We start from the raw sequence: 18,462 nt of genomic DNA on the forward strand, positions 1-18,462 counted from the left end.
GATCACCAAGTAAATCAGGGGCAATCTACTTCAAGGATGAACAAAAGCTACAACCAACCGCACATAAATCATTCTCAATTTGCCTCAAGAATGGATGTCAATGGCAACTACAATCATTTGGTCGGTAGGTTTGATAACGCAGGAATTTATTCAATGGCCAATGTTTCTCTTGTCATAACTTTGGACACAAAGCTGCTCAATGTGTTTCCTACAAGACCATCATGACTAGAGAAGCTCAAAAACAAAGGAGTATGTCTGGGATCATGAAAAGTACCTACAATAAATTTTCTGCTCTTGAAAATGAAATAGAATGTTCTATTTGTAACAACTTCGGTCATGAAGATTCTGAATGCAGGAGTAGGTTTCGGCAAACAACTCAGAAGGAGCAAGCTTCATTGAGTCCCAAAACATGGAGAAAGAAAGAACCGCAACCAGAAAGATGTGGTATAGCATTATATGTGGAAGGACAGGAAAATCAGTGGTACATTTACAGTGGATGCTCGAAACATATGATAGGTGCTAAAGAAAAACTTTAGTCATATAGTGCCTTAGAAAAGGAAAGGAAGGTCTCGTTTGGAAATGACACCCCTGCACTCATAAACGGTAAAGGTTCTGTTCTTTTGAAAGAAAAGGTCAAAGCTAGAAATGTTATGTATGTTGACGGCTTAAAGCATAATCTATTGAGTGTCAGTCAAATGTGTGATCAAGGAAATGAGGTAATATTTTGATCAAATGGATGTATTGTTTGTGAGCTTGATACAAGAGAAACAATGATCAAAGGCATAAGAACTCCAAATAATTTATACATACTCAAGGGAGGACAACAACAATGCTATCTAAGCAAGAATGATGAACATTGGCTATGGCACAGGATTGGGGCATCTAAACTTCTCACAGATAAGGAAAGCATGCAAATATCACGCGGTTCATGATCTCCCTGACATTAGAATTCCAGACAATACAATATGCAAATCATGTCAGTTTGGCAAGCAAACCAGAACTAATTTCCCTGAGAAGCAAGGATCAGCTAGTAAGCCACTTGAACTTGTCCATACTGATGTATGTGGTCCATTTAGGAAAAGGTCACCTCGAGGAGAAGAATACTTCATATTGTTCATTGACGAATTTTCCAGGATGTGTTGGATAGGACTTCTGAAGCATAAAGACGAAGCTTTCAAAAAGTTTAAAGCATTCAAAGCCTTGGTTGAAAACGAATCAGATCGCAGAATCAAATGCCTCAGGTTTGATCAAGGAGGGGAATTTACCTCAGATGAATTTTTCGATTTTTGTGAAGAACATGGAATAAGAAGGGAATTCTCTACTGCAAGGACTCCTCGGCAAAATGGAGTAGTTGAAAGGATGAACAGAATGGTTCAACAAATGGCTCATGCTATACTTGATGAGTCTGGAACTCCCACAACCTTCTGGGGTGAAGCTATATTTGCTGCAGTTACTATTCTCAACAAGACAAATGTCGGGTGAACAACACTCAAACTCCTCATGAACTTTGGTATGGTAAGACTCCTACGGTAAAATACTTCAAAATTTTTGGAAGCAAATGTTACATCAAAAGGACTGATGAAAACCTTGGCAAGTTTGAACCTAGAGCAGATGAAGGAATTCTCCTTGGTTACTCTCCCCACAACAAAGGATATAAGTGTTACAATAAAAGACTTGGAAAAATTGTTGAAAGTATTTATGTAGTGGTTGATGAAGAAGGAAACATTCCTAAGCAGGTAAAATCCAAAGATTTCAAAGATGATGAGGAATATCCTTCAACATCAAATTAGACTTATGATGAAGAAGAAACCCATGAGGCACCAGAAGAATAGATAAGGATAGAAGAAAAGACTCCATCCAGGTACGTTCAGAAGAATCATCCAGAAACTCAAATTTTGGGGCAGAAAGAGGCAGGTGTACAAACAAGAAGAACTATCTCAGAAGCTTCAAGCTATCTAGCATTGCTTTCCTCCACTGAACCACAAAATGTAAGTGAAGCATGTAAAGATGAATGCTGGGTCAAGGCCATGAATGAAGAACTTGAGCAGATTGAAAAGAATAATACTTGGGAGTTGGTTCCTAGACCAAATGATAAGAATGTCATAGGGACAAAATGGATATTCAAAAACAAGCTGAATGAAAATGGAGATGTTATTAGAAATAAGGCCAGACTTGTTTGTAAAGGGTATGCTCAACAAGAAGGCATAGACTTTCAAGAAACTTTTGTACCGGTTGCTAGACTTGAGGCCATAAGAATGTTCCTTTCTCTTTCTAGCTTTCAGAAGTTCAAAGTATTTCAAATGGATGTGAAATCTACCTTTTTGAATGGAGACTTAGAAGAAGAAGTGCATATTGAGCAACCAGATGGATTCATCCTTGGAAATGATCCAAAACTCGTATGCAGACTTAAGAAGGTACTGTATGGTCTTAAACAGGCTCCAAGGGCTTGGTATTATCGTCTGGACAAATATCTCCATCAACAAGGTTTTTCAAAAGGATCAGCAGATAGAAATCTATATATAAAAAATTGATAATGATAAATTGCTAATACTTGTTGCGTATGTTGATGATATCATCTTTGGTAGCAATGAAAAAGCCATGAGTCAAAACTTTTCCTTGTTGATGCAGAAAGAATTCGAAATGTCCTTGTTTGGTGAGCTGACATACTTTCTTGGTTTACAAGTCCAACAAAATAAAGACAGTATCTTTTTATCACAAACCAAGTACCTCAAGCAGATCTTGAAGAAATATGGCATGGAAGATTCGAAACCAGTATGTACCCCTATGATATAGGATGCAACCTCAACAAAATTATGAATCAACAACAGTACATCAACCAACCTATAGATCCATTATTGGTAGTCTAGTCTATCTGACAGGTACCCGACTAGACATCGTGCATGTAGTGGGAATAGTTGGAAGATTCTAGGCAAATCCAAAGGAAGCACACCTTCAAGCAGTTAAGAGGATTTTCAAATATCTTCAAGGAACACAAAACTATGGCTTATGGTATCCTAGAGATATAGATCTCACACTTCATGCATATACAGATGTAGATTAGGCAGGAAGTGTGGATGACAGAAAAAGCACTAGTGGTGGTGCATTCTTTATGGGTTCTAGACTAGTACCTTGGTTCAGCAAGAAACAAAGTTTAATTGCTTTATCTACAGCTGAAGCAGAATATGTGGCTGCTGCATCTTGCTGCACACAACTCCTTTGGATGATGCAAACTTTGCAAGATTTTCAAATCACTTGTACTCCACCTATCTCCATTTTATGCGATAATACAAGTGCAATCAATATTTCAAAGAATCTTGTCATGCATTTAAAGACCAAGCACATACCTATCAAATATCATTTTCTCTGGGAACAAGTGCTTGAAAAAAAAGTAAAATTGGAGTATGTTTCCTCCAAGGAACACGTTGTTGATATACTCACCAAACCACTACCTAGGGATACATTTGAATACCTCAAACAGAAGCTGGGAGTAGTTGATGCATCATCTTGCTATTGAAACTTATCTGTTTCAGAGAAAAGTGGTCGTACGCGAGTTTCATGAGGAGCATCTATGTATATACGCCAGTTTCTGTGGATATAGTCACGTATATGTTGGTTTGAAGGAAATCAGTGGGCCAGACTCAGGATGAAAAGAGTCTGATATGGGTCTGATAGAGACCATCTAGCACAAGTTCAAGGGGAGCATATACACTTCTAATAATGCATTGTTGGCATTATCTTAGAAGATCTTGGATTAAGTTCACAGTTGTTTCTGGTTTCAGGTGAAACAGGTGCAGAGGGAGATCATGGTTGCTGGTCTGAATGATGATTGACAAATGCTGCTAATGATAGTTGTTGATGACTATCATAGTCTTGTTGTAGATATTTCGTCTCTATTTCATGTATCCCTTTTTTTATCAAGGTCATGTAACGACCTACTTTGGTTTCCCCACTATGCCTGGGATGGATGATGTAATGTTCTTGTTTTATCATGTGTAAACCTTTGGAGTATCCCCACTTGGTTGGGTGGATGAGTCAATATTGGTATATCCCCACTTGGTTGGGAGATGGATGTATGTATGAGTCTTTGGTGATAGGAAGGTCATTCATGATGTATAAAGTCATGTTCTTTCTTGTAGATCATATTTTTGCAGACCTTTCCTACAGTCAGGGGGAGCATGGACAGCACAACAGAGCATAGAATTCAGCATGTACTCAGGGGGAGCATAACCCTTTGCCCTTGATGACAAAGGGGGAGAATGACTTTGAGTGACTTTGGGTTGCCATCAAGTCCAAAGGGGGAGATTGTTGGCATTATGACACAGGTTTGGCACTATGACACAAGTGTTGTCCTTGATGGCAAGTCACTCAGATGACAGATCTTAGTTCAGGCTCTCAGAATGAAAGAAAAAGATATATACGCAGTTTCCCCTTAACCAAGCCGCGTATACACGTGGGATCATCGATCAAAAAGTGCGTATGCGTATGCACGCACTTTCATGCACGTAAAAGCGCGTACATGTGGGAAAAATTATTTTTTAGTCCATGGTATTTGGTCATTGGTATTTGGACCTATGATTTTGGACCTTGGTATTGCGTCCCTAGTATTGGTTCTAAATGTTTTTGGACCATGGTATTGAGTGAGGCCTAAGACTATAAAAGGGGAAGGAAATATTTAGGCAAAGGCATTCACTCAAGTATTGAATATCTTATGAAGAGCAAGATCTAGAATTGGGTTATGGTGCATAGTTGGATCTGAACCAAGGAGGAACCTGAGTGCTAGAAGAAGGATAAGTCCTATGGATGGGTCAAGATCTTAAGGCTTGAATAGTAGTATTTTTGTGCGATTTTGATCTGTTATATTTGGCGCATATCTATAAATCTGATAATTTGGGTATAACTGATGTCTGAATATTTGAAAGGGTGAATTATCTTTTATAGATCTGTACGCAGGTTCGGCACATCAGAGGTGCGTATACACGCTGGTTCAGTAAGTCAAAACTGCGTATATGCTGGTTGGCCTTAATACAGAAGTGTATGCACGCAGGGTCTACATATTGAAGTAGCGTACGTCTCATGAAATATGTTTTAGCTACTTCTATTTATTGCTGCAATAGTCTGGGTTCAGGATTGGTTTTTGGTTACTGTTAATGTATTCTGGTTACAGAATTCAGAGAAGTAATTGTTTGATTCAGTTTTGATTGGAGCAAAGGAGATTGATAGATGTAGATATATTTGATGATTGACTATTGTTATTGATGGATCCAGTCTGAAAATTTATGAAACGTGGTCCCTGGAAGTAAAGAGAAGGTTGTAGCCTTCTATAGGTCAGCACCTACGTACTAGTACCTCAGCTAGTACAAGAGCTAAGGGGGTTGTAGCTCCCTTCCAGGAGAAGTTGGAGAATGAGAGAAGGTTGTAGCCTTCTGCAGGTAGCAGCCTGCATACTGGTATAAGACTGCACCAGTACAAAAACATTGTAAAAAGAAGTTTCTAATTAAAAGAAGATAGAGACGAATTGCAGCAAGTGGTTTTCACCCACATTGGGTTTCCACCTTATATCTTGTGTTCTTATGTGTGACTGCCTGTTCTATTTTACTGTTCCTGGTTACTGTTTATATGGTTTGATGCACAAATTAATGATCAACATCTGAAGAATAATTTAAATTACAAGTTTGCTGGTTATACACTAGTTTCCTTAACTGCAGTTGCATACATATGTGGTTTTTACTAACTGAAGTAGCGTATACAAATCTGATTGTAAAATGAAAAATAATTGACTTGATAATACTTATTCACCCCCCTCTCAGTATTATTTCCAACACATCTTCTGTGAGAAATATGGGCAAATCATCAGCAGTAAAGAAATGGTTTTCCTCCACTACCAGATCATCATCATCTTCAATCTCCATTCCATGTACATAGTTTTGCTGCAAAGGAGTTTTGACTTGTTGATGCGATGACTGATCTTGTGCCTTCTGCTTCCTTTGTCTAATCCTGAACTGAGGTTGCCGCTGTCCTCTGAAGTTTGGATTTCTAATTGTGGTTTTAGGCTTGTCTGCAATTGTCAACCGATCAAACATCTTCTCAATTTTCCAGAGTATATGATCTGCATTAACTTCTGAGGAAGATGCTTCTTCCTTTATAGTCACCTTCTTTTTAGTCTTCATCCTTGCTCTTTTAGCCAGCAGATTTGCCTCTACACTCATTGCATTCTTCTGCATATCCTCAAGTGTAGTAGGATCTCTTTCTCTCAACTGATATGCTGTATCAGCATCGAAGCCATCGAGAAATTTTATTAATGCTAACCCCATCGGTGGCTTAATGTCAGCTAGAATAACATTATAAAATGTATTGAACCTTACACAGTAATCTTGGACACTTTCACCTACATTCCTTTTTATATTTTCATACTCAGATAGAATTTGGAGTGGATTTTTCTTTACCTCCCATCGGTCTAGGAATTGTCTATGGAGAACCGAAAAAGTATTGATAGATCCCACTGGTAATGCTCTGAACCACTTTCGAACCTCACCTCCAAAGCTTTGTACGAATAATCTCAAGGTCACATTCTCTGCATCTACTTCATGAAGATAAAAGAAGTCATTCATCCTATCAACATGATGCTGCCCTATAATACCCTGAGTAGCATCGAACAATGGTATCTTACTTTGGTAATCAAAGGGCATAGCATCCAAATTCTGAGGCAGAACGAGAGGTGCATATCTGGCAGCCATGAATCGAGGCGGATTTGAAACTGATGGTGAAGTAACTGAAGGATTTATGACTACAAGATCAGTTGATGTAGCAGAAGTGATTGGTGTTTGAGGGGTAATGATAGGTTGTTGAGGGAGTAAAGGTATGAATGAAGATGATAGATGATCTATGAAATATGAGGGAATGATGATGCGGCAAAAGATGTTGAAGCCGAATCAAAGAGTTCAGGAATTTGATCTGTAGTGAGGGATGACTGAGGAGAGTTCCGAATATTTTGGTTACTTATCAATTTGGCCTTTTCGATTTCAAGCTCTTTGGTGAATTTTGGGTCTGCAACTGTGTCCAACAATTCACTATTTGATGTGGTTCTAAACAAGGATGGACCAAAGTATTCATCAAAAGGAATATCTTCAAGGAACAACCACTCCACAGGGCATGAATGAGATCTGAAAACCGGTCAAGGACTTGATAAACACTGTAGTCTGAGTATCTTGGGAATGAGATTAGGATTTTCAAATACGGGAGGAGGAACGAGATCAGGATTGGACCTGGTGTATCTTCTTGAATCCAGTGTGTTAAAAAATTCTCAAGATTTTGATATTTCTTTACAAGTTTCCACTTTTCAGCCTGCTGAATTCTAAAATTATCATCCAAAAGTTCAGAACTTCTCAATTGTACTGCGTGGTTTGTCTTTCTTCCCTAGTATGGTCCACACTATGTTAGAGCCTAGATTGACCTCAGGTTGAAGGAAGGTAAGTCTAGGGTAACCACAAACCATGCTTAACTTGGTAGCTAGCCCTACCAGGTCGGGAGAGGGCTCTCTCCTTGTCAATCTTAGTTGAGATGACTTAATCAAATTTGGATTTTAGGATAGTTATAGTAGCTCTATGTTTTTTTGGTTGATTTTGATGGTTTTGTTGCTGGATCAAATGGAGTAGGCAGCTTTGGGTCTGGGAAATGAAGTCAGGATGCAGAGTGTTCTATAGGGCGAGGTAGGTAAGTGTTTTAGCACTTGAAATTGAATGAGATGGTAGGTCTAAGACTAGTGAGGAGCTAAGGAGGGAATGCAAAGATCATGAGTCCTCTTCAAACAATTGAAACATCAAAAGCTAAATGTATTCCCAAGGCAGAGCACTGTTACCAATGTATTCTACTTATCTATCTTTATTTCATTTAGTTTAGAAGAATGATTTAGATTTTGGCACACATAGCACATGATAAAAACTAATGAAAAAAGGATAAACAATGCAAAAACACATTACCACAAGAATCCCACAAAAATAGTTGCAAATCCTGGTTTATTTCCTTGCCAAACTGCTGTAGAGATGTACAATATAGCTCAAGGCATCCAAAAAAGTCAAACCTTGACAAATGACTAAGAGAGTACATAATATAGGCATCAAACAACTCATGCTGACCTTCAGGGGTCGAATCCATGAGAAAAGGGGAAGTTTCAACCATATCTAAACTAAGAACAAGAATATAGGCAGTGGAACAACTTGCATCTAAAACCATGGAAACTGATTCATTCACCCCCAAACCACCTCAAAATGATGAATCTATCCTATAGAGTCATTTTAAAATTACATTTACATAGCATAGCATCATTTACATTCATAAATTCATCCAAAATGAGAGTACAAGTCAACTTGTAGAAAAACTAGGCGAAATTTGGATTTTTGAGTAAACTGGTTGTATGCGTAGTGCCACTTCTAATCTGATTTTGGAGGCCTTACCCTTAGCCAAATTGAACCCAAGATGGCTTTTTGGAAAGGTATTCTTGTCTAGTTTCTAGAACATCTTGAATTATCTCATTTGGAGGTTATTTTCCCCCTAAAACGTGGAATCTCCCAAGGCCGCTTCCTGTGTGTCCAAAAAGAGGCCGAGAGGGCATTTTTTGATGGTTTTTTGACCTTTAGGTGACCAAGATTTGTTCCAAAATTGCTGAAACTTTCAGGGATTGATGTCCTCATCATGATTAATCCAAATATGTAAACCATTCCTCCAAAAAGTCTCCCAGTCAAAAGCGTAGCGCCACCTAATGCAATTTTCTGTGTTGGAAAATTTCAAAATTTCAAAATGACAAAAACTCACCAAAACTTTCCCATATTTGGCACAAGGTACTCTCATTAATTGATATGATGGGCTAATGAGGCCTCAGCCAAGATTTTTAGTTTTTCATGCTCCTTTTTGCTCCTCAAGGCCTTCCTCAACCTTGCCTTAAGTTTCCTCATCCTTATATAGCATATTTTGTTCCGGGTCATATAGTGGTAGGCCATGTGGCGAAGCATCTTCTTGTATCTATTTTCCTTCTCTAGCAACCTCTCAAGGTGTATGTTAATCCTTTCAAGCCAAGTTTCTTGATCATTCTCGATCTCTTGCTCAATGGAGGTCAACTTGACCTTTTCCTTCTTAGCCTTTTGCTTGTTCTCCTTGATCATTTGCAACTCCATGAGAACTTGCTTGTCAGTCAATTTTTTGTTCTCTTGCTTTAGGTAATTGCTGATCCACTTTGCCCTCTCTAAATTGACTGACAGGTCTTGTATCTCAGCCTCTTGCTCCTTGATGATCATGTCTTTACCCATCTTTGTACCTTGAGTTTCCACATCAATGACATCAACTCCTTGTGTCTCCTCATGATCAACCAGGTCAAAATCTCTATGTTGCCCATCATTAGGATCCATCTCATGCATTTTTCCCTTGCCTTTACCTTTGCCATTGTTGTGCTGCCCAACCTATACCTGTTTAGCTGAAGATAAAGGCAAAGCCCCTTCCACTCTTGGTGGAGATAGCATTTGCCTGTGGCCTGTAGATGAAGGCAAGACCCCTTCCACTCCTTGTGGAGATAATACTTGCCTAGCAATTGTAAAAAGTTTCCTAGTGCCTCTCTCATATGTCATGAACACTGGCACTCCCACAGTTTCAGTCTCTTGGACCTTTTGCTGTCCTGAAGGTCCACCTTCTTCTTGAGGCACTGATGAAAAGACTTGAGGGTTTTTAAACACTTCATGAGAAATGAAGGTCTCCCATGGTATGTTAAGTAGGTTCAGTTGATGTAAAACAATGATTTTTATCACAGAGAAGTGGTAGATGTTGGTTATCTGATGGGGGTATGATTTCTTCTTTACAATGAATGCCATCTTCTCTATGTTTCTAAATATGAAATAGGGGATATTCATCATTCTCATCCTAGTGAAATGAATTATAAGTCTAATGTGGTAGGCATACAGTCTGGAGGACCCACCTTCACAAGTAAATTATATGATGATGATTTTCATTAATGGAGCAAACCTGTCCTCCAAGAATTTGAAGGGGAATACTCTGCTGAGTTTGTTATGATATTTTTCTTTAATGTAAGGCTCATAGTACTCCCTGTCAATCTACTGACCTTTGTTCCACTTTTCACCCACATTTGGAATACCTATAGCCTCTGCAATGATAGTTGGTGACAAAGTGAATGTGACTCCAGCAAGGTTTACCTCATTGTTGTCCTATAAATGTGTCACAAACAACCTTGCTAATTCATGATGAGATTTTACCCTTTCCACCATTTCACAAAAATTGAAACATGACTGATGTATGAAATAAGAAAGGGCAAATGGGCAGGCTTGCAGCTCCCTCAAACTAGTGGGCTCCTCTCTGATATGTTTTCCTCCCTTATGAGGTCTTCTACCCTGCATGTCTTTCTCCCTGGAACTGTCACTATGTGTGTCTTCCTCCATTTCATACTCACTGTCCCACTCCATGGTTGTACAACTATTTGTCTTTGTGGTAAATGAAGAGTGATGGATTTGGTGGATGAGGGTATGATTAGTATGAAGAGATTTAAATAAGAAAACAGCTGAGGGTAAACTAGAATGGGAAAGGGATGTAGGAAGTGAGTGGGGTTAATGAATAGTGTAGGGTTTAGGAGTATTGTAGGGTTTGGGATATATGGGTATAGGGTTTGGTATGTGAGGGTATAAGGTTTGGGATGTAGGGAAAAGCTTTAGGGAGGTAATTATGTATGGGAGGATGAGTTTTATGGGATAACAGTAATGGACAACAATTAGGACTATATTTTTACAATATGGGACAGTTGAGTGACAATTAGGGTTTGATGTTTTGGAGGGAGAACACAACTCAAAACCAATGCAACAATTCTTGTCTGCAAGAAAAATTAATGTTACTTACTTGCAAATGGAGAAATTTTGGGTTTTGATGTGATTTGATGAATTTTGCAGCAATCTGTGGCTCAGATGACAGGTGAGTAATGCACTTCCCAGGTGCGTAGCACAGCTCCTGTGTGTAGCGCCAGTTCAAAAAAACAAAGGAGAAAAAGCCCAGGTGTGTAGTGCAGCTCCTGTGCGTAGCGCCGGGCAGTTTCCTCCAAGAGGACAACAATTTCCTCCTTTTGCTCAATAACCCCTTAAAATTGTGATTTTTCTCATGAAATTCAACTTTAACAATGAATTGACTTGAGAAAGAAATGACCTTTATATGGCTTGGGCACTTTTTATTTTTCACTCTCTAAAACCCACTTTATAATGTCCTTTGGCTTTTTCAAATACTCCATTTTTTGGATGCTTGACTTTTTGCTTGGAAATAGGTAAATTGATGCTTGATGATCTTTTGCTTTTCCAGTGGTATGTATTTGTAAATATCAGCAGGTGAAAAGGAGCAGCTTGAGCCCTTTAATTACATATAAGAAATAATAAAATTACATGAAAATTTACAATAAATACTAATGCTCTGTTTTTCACCTCAAACTGGTTTTGAGGTGAAAAACTTATTAAGTTTACAAATTATGAAATTAAAAGTCTTGATGATTATCGTCATCCTCAAGTGTCTGCTGACCATTATTAGTCAATGGTTACTAAAAATTTGACATGCTGAAACCATGTTACCCAATGAAACTGAAACCCTAGTACCTAAGACTTATTTAATGTAATAAATTGAAAATGAACCAGGACCTGAACCATTGACTGAATCACACATGAAAATAGGTCAGCAGATATGTGTCATGAGGGAAAAATTGAAATGTTCCTACCATCATGTTGTGGGGAAAAATGCCTATTTAGGACGATCCTATCCACCTAAGCTGTGACAACGCCTTAGCAACAAACGAATACAGCTATTATGATTTCTTCCTTTATGAAATGTGAAAGAGGGGAGATTGGCAGACTTACCGTTGTCTTCCGGTTGTCCCTCGATCTAGATCCTCTTCCCCTTTGTGTGTCTACAGCTACTCGCCCCCTCGCTTGCTCAAGAGAACAACTACTTGAATCCCACGAGGTCACAAGAGAACAGCTACCTGTGACAAGAGAACAACTACTTGCGACAAGAGAAGAACACAATGCAAAGGCAAATGTACATATTCATAAATGATTCAGGATTAGAAGCAAATCAAATACACTAATGCAATCATACAAAATACACCAGCATATAGGAAAGAATCAAGATAGCTTTATTGAAAGTAACAGGGTTCAGGAAGAGATACAACCCATGGGGCTCCAATCCAGCATCTCCTTCCCAGCAGAATAGAATTCCCTCTTCATCTCCCTTCAAAGCATAAACACCCAATGTATCCAGCCACAAACCAACAACAATTCTTTACATTCACAAAATTCTAGCCTTCTTTGACCTCATGGAGAGAGATCTATATATAGGAGTTTTGGAGAGAGGATGAGTCAGCTTGAGGCTGGTATGAAACTGACTAGTGTCCTCTCCCTCTCATAGTTCTTGAGTCCACTTGGAGGTTCTTGCTTCCACTTGGAGATTTGGAACCTCTTACTCATCACCAGTCGAATTCCCTGATCCAAGTGTCATTTTGGAAGCTTCCTGGGCATTGACACCTTGAGGAATGACTCTGCCACTTGTCCAAACTCGCTCAGCGCAGGTAGCCTTTGTTGCAGTTGACATTAAACGCAGGTAGACAGTGGAGCAGTTGACATTTAGCGCAGATGCTCAGTGGAGCAGTTGACATGATCCAGAATTGCCTTGTTTTGAGTGTTTTCAGGTGGAGAACTTTTGTGAATTGCTGTGGTTTGCTGGCCTTGTTCCTCTAGGGGTAGGAACAACATGTTTAGGGACTTTGGATCCCTTGATTATTGACATTTCATGCTCAGTGATGCAAGGCACAAAAATGTCTATAACAGTTGCCCCCTAAAGTATGAGGCCGTTTATCGGGTGAAATGCAATGCTTTATCCAGGAGGGTCCGAAGTTCATCCATCTGCTGGGAGGAGACCTGTAGTAAAATACAATACAATACATTGTGATTCATACTGCTTTCATGATCTAGCTGAGGCAGGCATTCCCATGCTCAGCTTTATAAATTCATTTTTGTACATAGAGCAGACGATCGTCTGATGGTAGACTGATAATTTTGGTGAAAATTATCATCCTTTGAGGAGGATGATCATCTGCTGTAATGATGTACGAGTCAAATGTCTTTATCTTTCCTGAATATATATCGCAGCCCGGATGGATGAAACTAGATCCGGGGTCTTCAAAACTCGTTCGATCTTCACTCTAAGTACAAGTCAATCCATGTGAGAATTGCGCTGAAGTCGAACATGGAAAGACATCGCTTGATTACCGGTCAATGATGTAAACCGTTAACAAGCGCGAGAGGAATCACCGATAATGATAATGACCCTCAAGGTACTGCAGTACAATTCACGTGGTGTGAATAAAGGACTTGGCGTCGAACACCACGCAAAATCTTCTGGTCGAAGGTCATTGATGTATACCTGTCGCCGGAAGTGAGAAACTTGCCATTGAGGCATGCAAGCTTCAAAGTACTGAAGGGGGTGTTCCTAGGTCAACTCCTTGGATAATGAGCTGATGTCGACAAGGAGCGATCCGTCAAAGGAGGGCCTTAATGAATCCCACGTCAGTGACACGGAATGGAGCTAATGATTTTAATGGAGGTGAAAACAATCTGTGACATATGATTCAGGGTGGCAGTCATGAATGGATGAAGGATAATGTATGGCAGTGGATGGGACTCGGTTGACTCTTTCTGAACGACTTCTCTTGAACATATGGCGACACTGATGTGATGGATCAGTAGCATTACCCCAAATATGGATGGAATGGCGAGACCATGGTGATGTGACCGGTGAATGAAACAACCCAACCCGATTGTGGTACGGAGGAAAAGTGTCATGTTCAAGAGCGACCTGCTACCATCAAAGTTTTCTTGATTTTTCCCAATTTTTCCCTAGTCATTGCTGATGAGTACCTCTTTATTTTTGTCAAGCTTGAGGAGGATAACATATGCTTGTTCTATAACCTGCCCTTCGGGCAAGCCCATCACTATGTTTTAACGAGCTTAGCGATAGTGAAACTCGTTCTCGTCTAAAGACAAGTTTGTCGCTATTTAATAATTTTAACGAGTCTAACGACAAGGATAACTCGGTCCTTTTCATTTTTAGAGAGTCTGAAAAGGTACATAAAGTTAACTCCAAAATTCCTTTTTCGTCATCTAATCCCTTAAGTCCGAAAAAGTATAAAACAATACAGAAGGGATGAGTTTTCGATAGTTTTAACGAGCCGAATAAAACAAGCGCTCGATCTTTTTGTGCAATAATCCCTCAGATCCAAAAAGATTAAAATCTAGAGGAGGGATAGCTCTTCCTGTCTTTTAACGAGCTGGAAGGCCAAAACTCGGCAATCTTTTCATATTTTACGAGTCAGTTGAAAAGAGCTTAAAGAAGACTCGTCTTTTGAGGAACGAGTGATAAACATGGATAGCAGCAGATTCCAGGTACAGGTTGGAATTTTCCAATCACGGCAGTGTCACAAGGATGGCTAGGTGAAATCACTCTTCGCAGCTGTTCCTCAAAATGGGTAAACAATCATATGGAGATGAACGATCGGCCAAATGAAAAGTGGAGGTGATGGTGCGAACATGACCAAGGCTTTTATGGCATATAAGGTTACATACACAATGGTTATTTACCGGAATAGGTTCATTTTTTAATGAGCTTGAATGCGCCAAAACACTGCTCAATCTTATGTTTATTTTTTTTAACGAGCATGAACTTTATGCTAAAACTGCTCGTTGATAAGTTTGCATGCCCCCAGCATAATAACGCTAATCAAGGTGCATGCCCCCCAAGCTTCATTGCACTCAACTTGGTGGTTGGAATGAAGGTTTACCTTTGAGATTTGGAAAGGGGATTGTTTCATTTTTTAATGAGGTCGACACAATAAAAGAATTATCCTCATGACTCCTTGTTTCATTTTTTAACGAGGTTGACACGAGATTAGAACTGTCCTCGGAGTCCAAATCCATTAGACGTAGAAGGTTTCATATTCCACCGTGGCCACTTCCGCTAGATTATTTGGAGGCGGTAGGGAAAAAGTACCCATTAAAGCAGGGTCTTTTAGGAGGCCTACTCCGATATTTTGGAGTGAATGATTGCTTGCATGGATCATTGAAATACTTCCCGTAACTTGTGAACTTTTGGGGAGAAAAGTTTGTTGGTCGACGATTGTAATTCCTCCTTGGAAGGGAAATGAAATCTTCCTAAAATAGGTCGACACAACAGCTGCCATGGCATATATCCATGGTCTTCCTAGTAGGATGTTGTAATCAAGATTCCCATCGATGACTTCAACATCTATTTCTACCATTTTTCCTTCTAGTTCAACTTTCAAGTTATTTAGTATACCATATGGGGTATATGTCCTTCCGTCGAATGCTCTTAACGTCGTCGCAGACCTCAACAAGGTTGGAGATCCTAAAGTTTTCCAGCAACTCATCGACATAATGCATGTAGATGCCCCCTCATCAATAATTGTTCGATGAACAGTTTTGTTGAGGGCTTTCACTTGAATAAGGAAAGCTAGTTGAGCTGGTAACTGAGGGTCATATCCTTTATGATCAAAGGCCACAAGATTGGAATCCATTGGGTCAATTCCACCTATTGTTGATAATAAAGCTTGCTCTTGGGAGAAGCAATTTTGTGGTACCTCGAGTGTCGACATAACGGACGACGATTGGGCCGGGTCCTCTATCTGTGCTATTTTTGCACAAGGATTAAATGTTGATTTGTGTACTGCTCCCTTTTGCGACTTTGTCATTGTCTCAGGGACGATGGGTGGCACAACTTCGGTTAAAGTTGTTGTCGAACTACTAGGTTGTTCATTAGCCTTGTTGTTCGACAGCTTTGGATTCCTGTAATCTTTATTCCTCGTCAAAGCATCATTTTGCTGCTTTGATACAGACAACATAAACACTTGGGATCGGGAAGCATTTTGATTTGCAACCAGTTCGGTTCTCGGGCTTGGAAACGGATCAGTCAACACAGCTGAGGTTTTCAAACTCTTAAAGAATCTTTTAAGCTCAGCTTTATATGGACAATCTGCTGTCCAATGATCCTCATCGCATATATGACACCCCGTAGGGGGTTTCCTTTTTCTCCCTTTCTTTTTCTTCTTGCCCTCTGGTTGCTTCAGTTGTTTTCCCTTGTCGTCTGACACGGCACTTACTTCCGAGGCAAGAAGTTCCTTATTTGCAATTTGACCGGAAATCTTACGGGCCTTTTTAGATATAACGTTTGTCGATTTCATGTCTGTTGCGCCAATCACGCCATCACCGACATGAGAGCCATTGTTTGATTTAGGAGGAGGAGGAATTGAGAATTCCAGTCTAGGGGCATCAGGTATTTTGTCGTAGAGCGTGCCGGACTGAGTGTAAACCAAGTCTAGATATTGCGCACGAGCGATGACTTGCTCCTCCGTTACGACTCCCCCCTTGGCCACATCTTCCGTTATGGCAGGAAGTAACGAATTTATAAACCATTCAACTAACAGCTGATCTGGAACGTAAGTCTTTACCATCCTGCGACGACGACGCCACTCATGTATATGATCGGATATATGTGTGGCCGTCGTCTGCTTGAAGTTGGTTAAGATTTCCGTTCCAGTTTCATACCTTATCGGTAATTGAAAATGGGTTAAGAAAGTCGTGGCTAGGGAACTGAAATTGTCGAAGGAGGCTCTAGGTAATTCAATATACCATTTAGCCGCTGGACCTGTCAATGTCCTCTGAAAAAGGCGAAGCCTTATCGAATCATCATTCAGGGTGTTCGACGAACACCACAGATGAAAAGTCATGACGTGATTCGATGGGTCTTCACCTGGATTTCCATTGAATTTAGGAATGTCCGATGGAAGTTTATGCGGAATCGCTGGCCACCAAGGGGCATAAGCAATTGGATCATTCGTCAGCCGGTTTAAATCTGGTAATTCTAGAGTTGCTACAAAGGGCAACTGTTGATTCAGGTTAGGCGGAGCATACCCAGGATAAGATGGAATCGCCTGAGCAGTGGGTCTTTGCATACCAGCATAATGTATTTGATGCTGGAAACTTTGACAAGTTTGATGGGCATAACCGTTATTATACGGTTGCCCATTACTTACAAAGACTTGTTGCTCGGGTCCTTGATATGATTGCTGGAATTGCGGTTGTTGAGTTTGAACAAGCTCCGGTTGTTGGACCATTTGCTGTTGTCCAATACTGGATGATTGACCAAGATGAGGAGTCATAGTACTTGTTTGAGCCTGAGTCGCTCCAGATAAAGAGGCACTAACCGGAGGTTGTGATTGAGTTGTCGAGACAAGAGGCTGTTGTATGGCAACCTGAGAAACTTGGGGTTGACATACAACAGGTAGCGCTTGTACTTGCGACGCAATCAACATACCAGGTATAGTGGCAACATTCGACACAGGGTGGACTGGTTGCATTGAATATGCAACCCTTGGTTGCTGAGGCAGTATTGGTACCCAACCGCTGGATGTAATTCCAGTTTGACCTGAACTTTGTTGTAAACTCCCATATGGTTGTTCTCCGGTAGAGAACAATGAAAAGGCATACTGCCCTCCATATGGTGGCAGTCCAGTACTTAAAGGACAAATTGGCCTTTGAAGACACATTGGATCAATTTGTTGAGTTTCAACATAAGAAATACCAGATGATAATCCGGATGAAGAGATAGGAACTAACCATGTCGCCGAAGCAGTCCCTGATGGGACTCCGGCTTGTTGTTGATAACTTGCCGGGACAGATGGTATACCATCGAACATCGTTGGGGTAGCAGCAGGAGGCTGTGCCACTGCTGTGTCGGATGACACAGTCCTAGATGTCGACGGTTGTTCAGACATATTTAGTCTATCCAAAAGATTTCCTAGCGATTCTACAAGAACTTTGTGATGAAGGTAGACTAACTTCGAAGATCAACGCAGGAATAAAGGGTGATTGTTCCGTTTAAAATAAATTGTTAACGACGCTTTAGACACAACTTGCTTTTTCAGTTTTAAAGAGTCGAGAAAAAGCTAAAGATGACTCTAGTCTCCTTCGATGTTTTAACGAGCCCGAAGTGACAAATGCTCAGATGGACTTTTTCTGTTATAGAGTCTAAAAAAGGCCAAAAGAAACTGCTCTGGAGGTCTAGGCAGAGGGTGTGCCAAACTTTTCGCAAAACCACAGAATACTTTTTACGGTACGGGTGGTCGATCTTCGTGAATGCTGTGTTCACTGCATTGCGATCAGTAGGGCGGCCGACACGGCTTCCTAAGGATAAAGGATATATGCCTATAGGGGTCTCCCAATATATACGCGACGGTACGTGGGAGCACAAGTCCGTATTAGCGCTATCGTCCCTCAGGAGGAATCACCCACCTTCCCCGAGATCGACAGTCACTAGGTTTAACGACGCCGGAACACGTCTCTACCTAGACCTCTATGTTGAGCGTTA

This window comes from Pinus tabuliformis, chromosome 2_2, assembly GCF_031772625.1.
Source record: "Pinus tabuliformis cultivar Carrire ecotype Pingquan chromosome 2_2, CPIR1, whole genome shotgun sequence".
In the NCBI taxonomy this organism is placed as follows: domain Eukaryota; kingdom Viridiplantae; phylum Streptophyta; class Pinopsida; order Pinales; family Pinaceae; genus Pinus; species Pinus tabuliformis.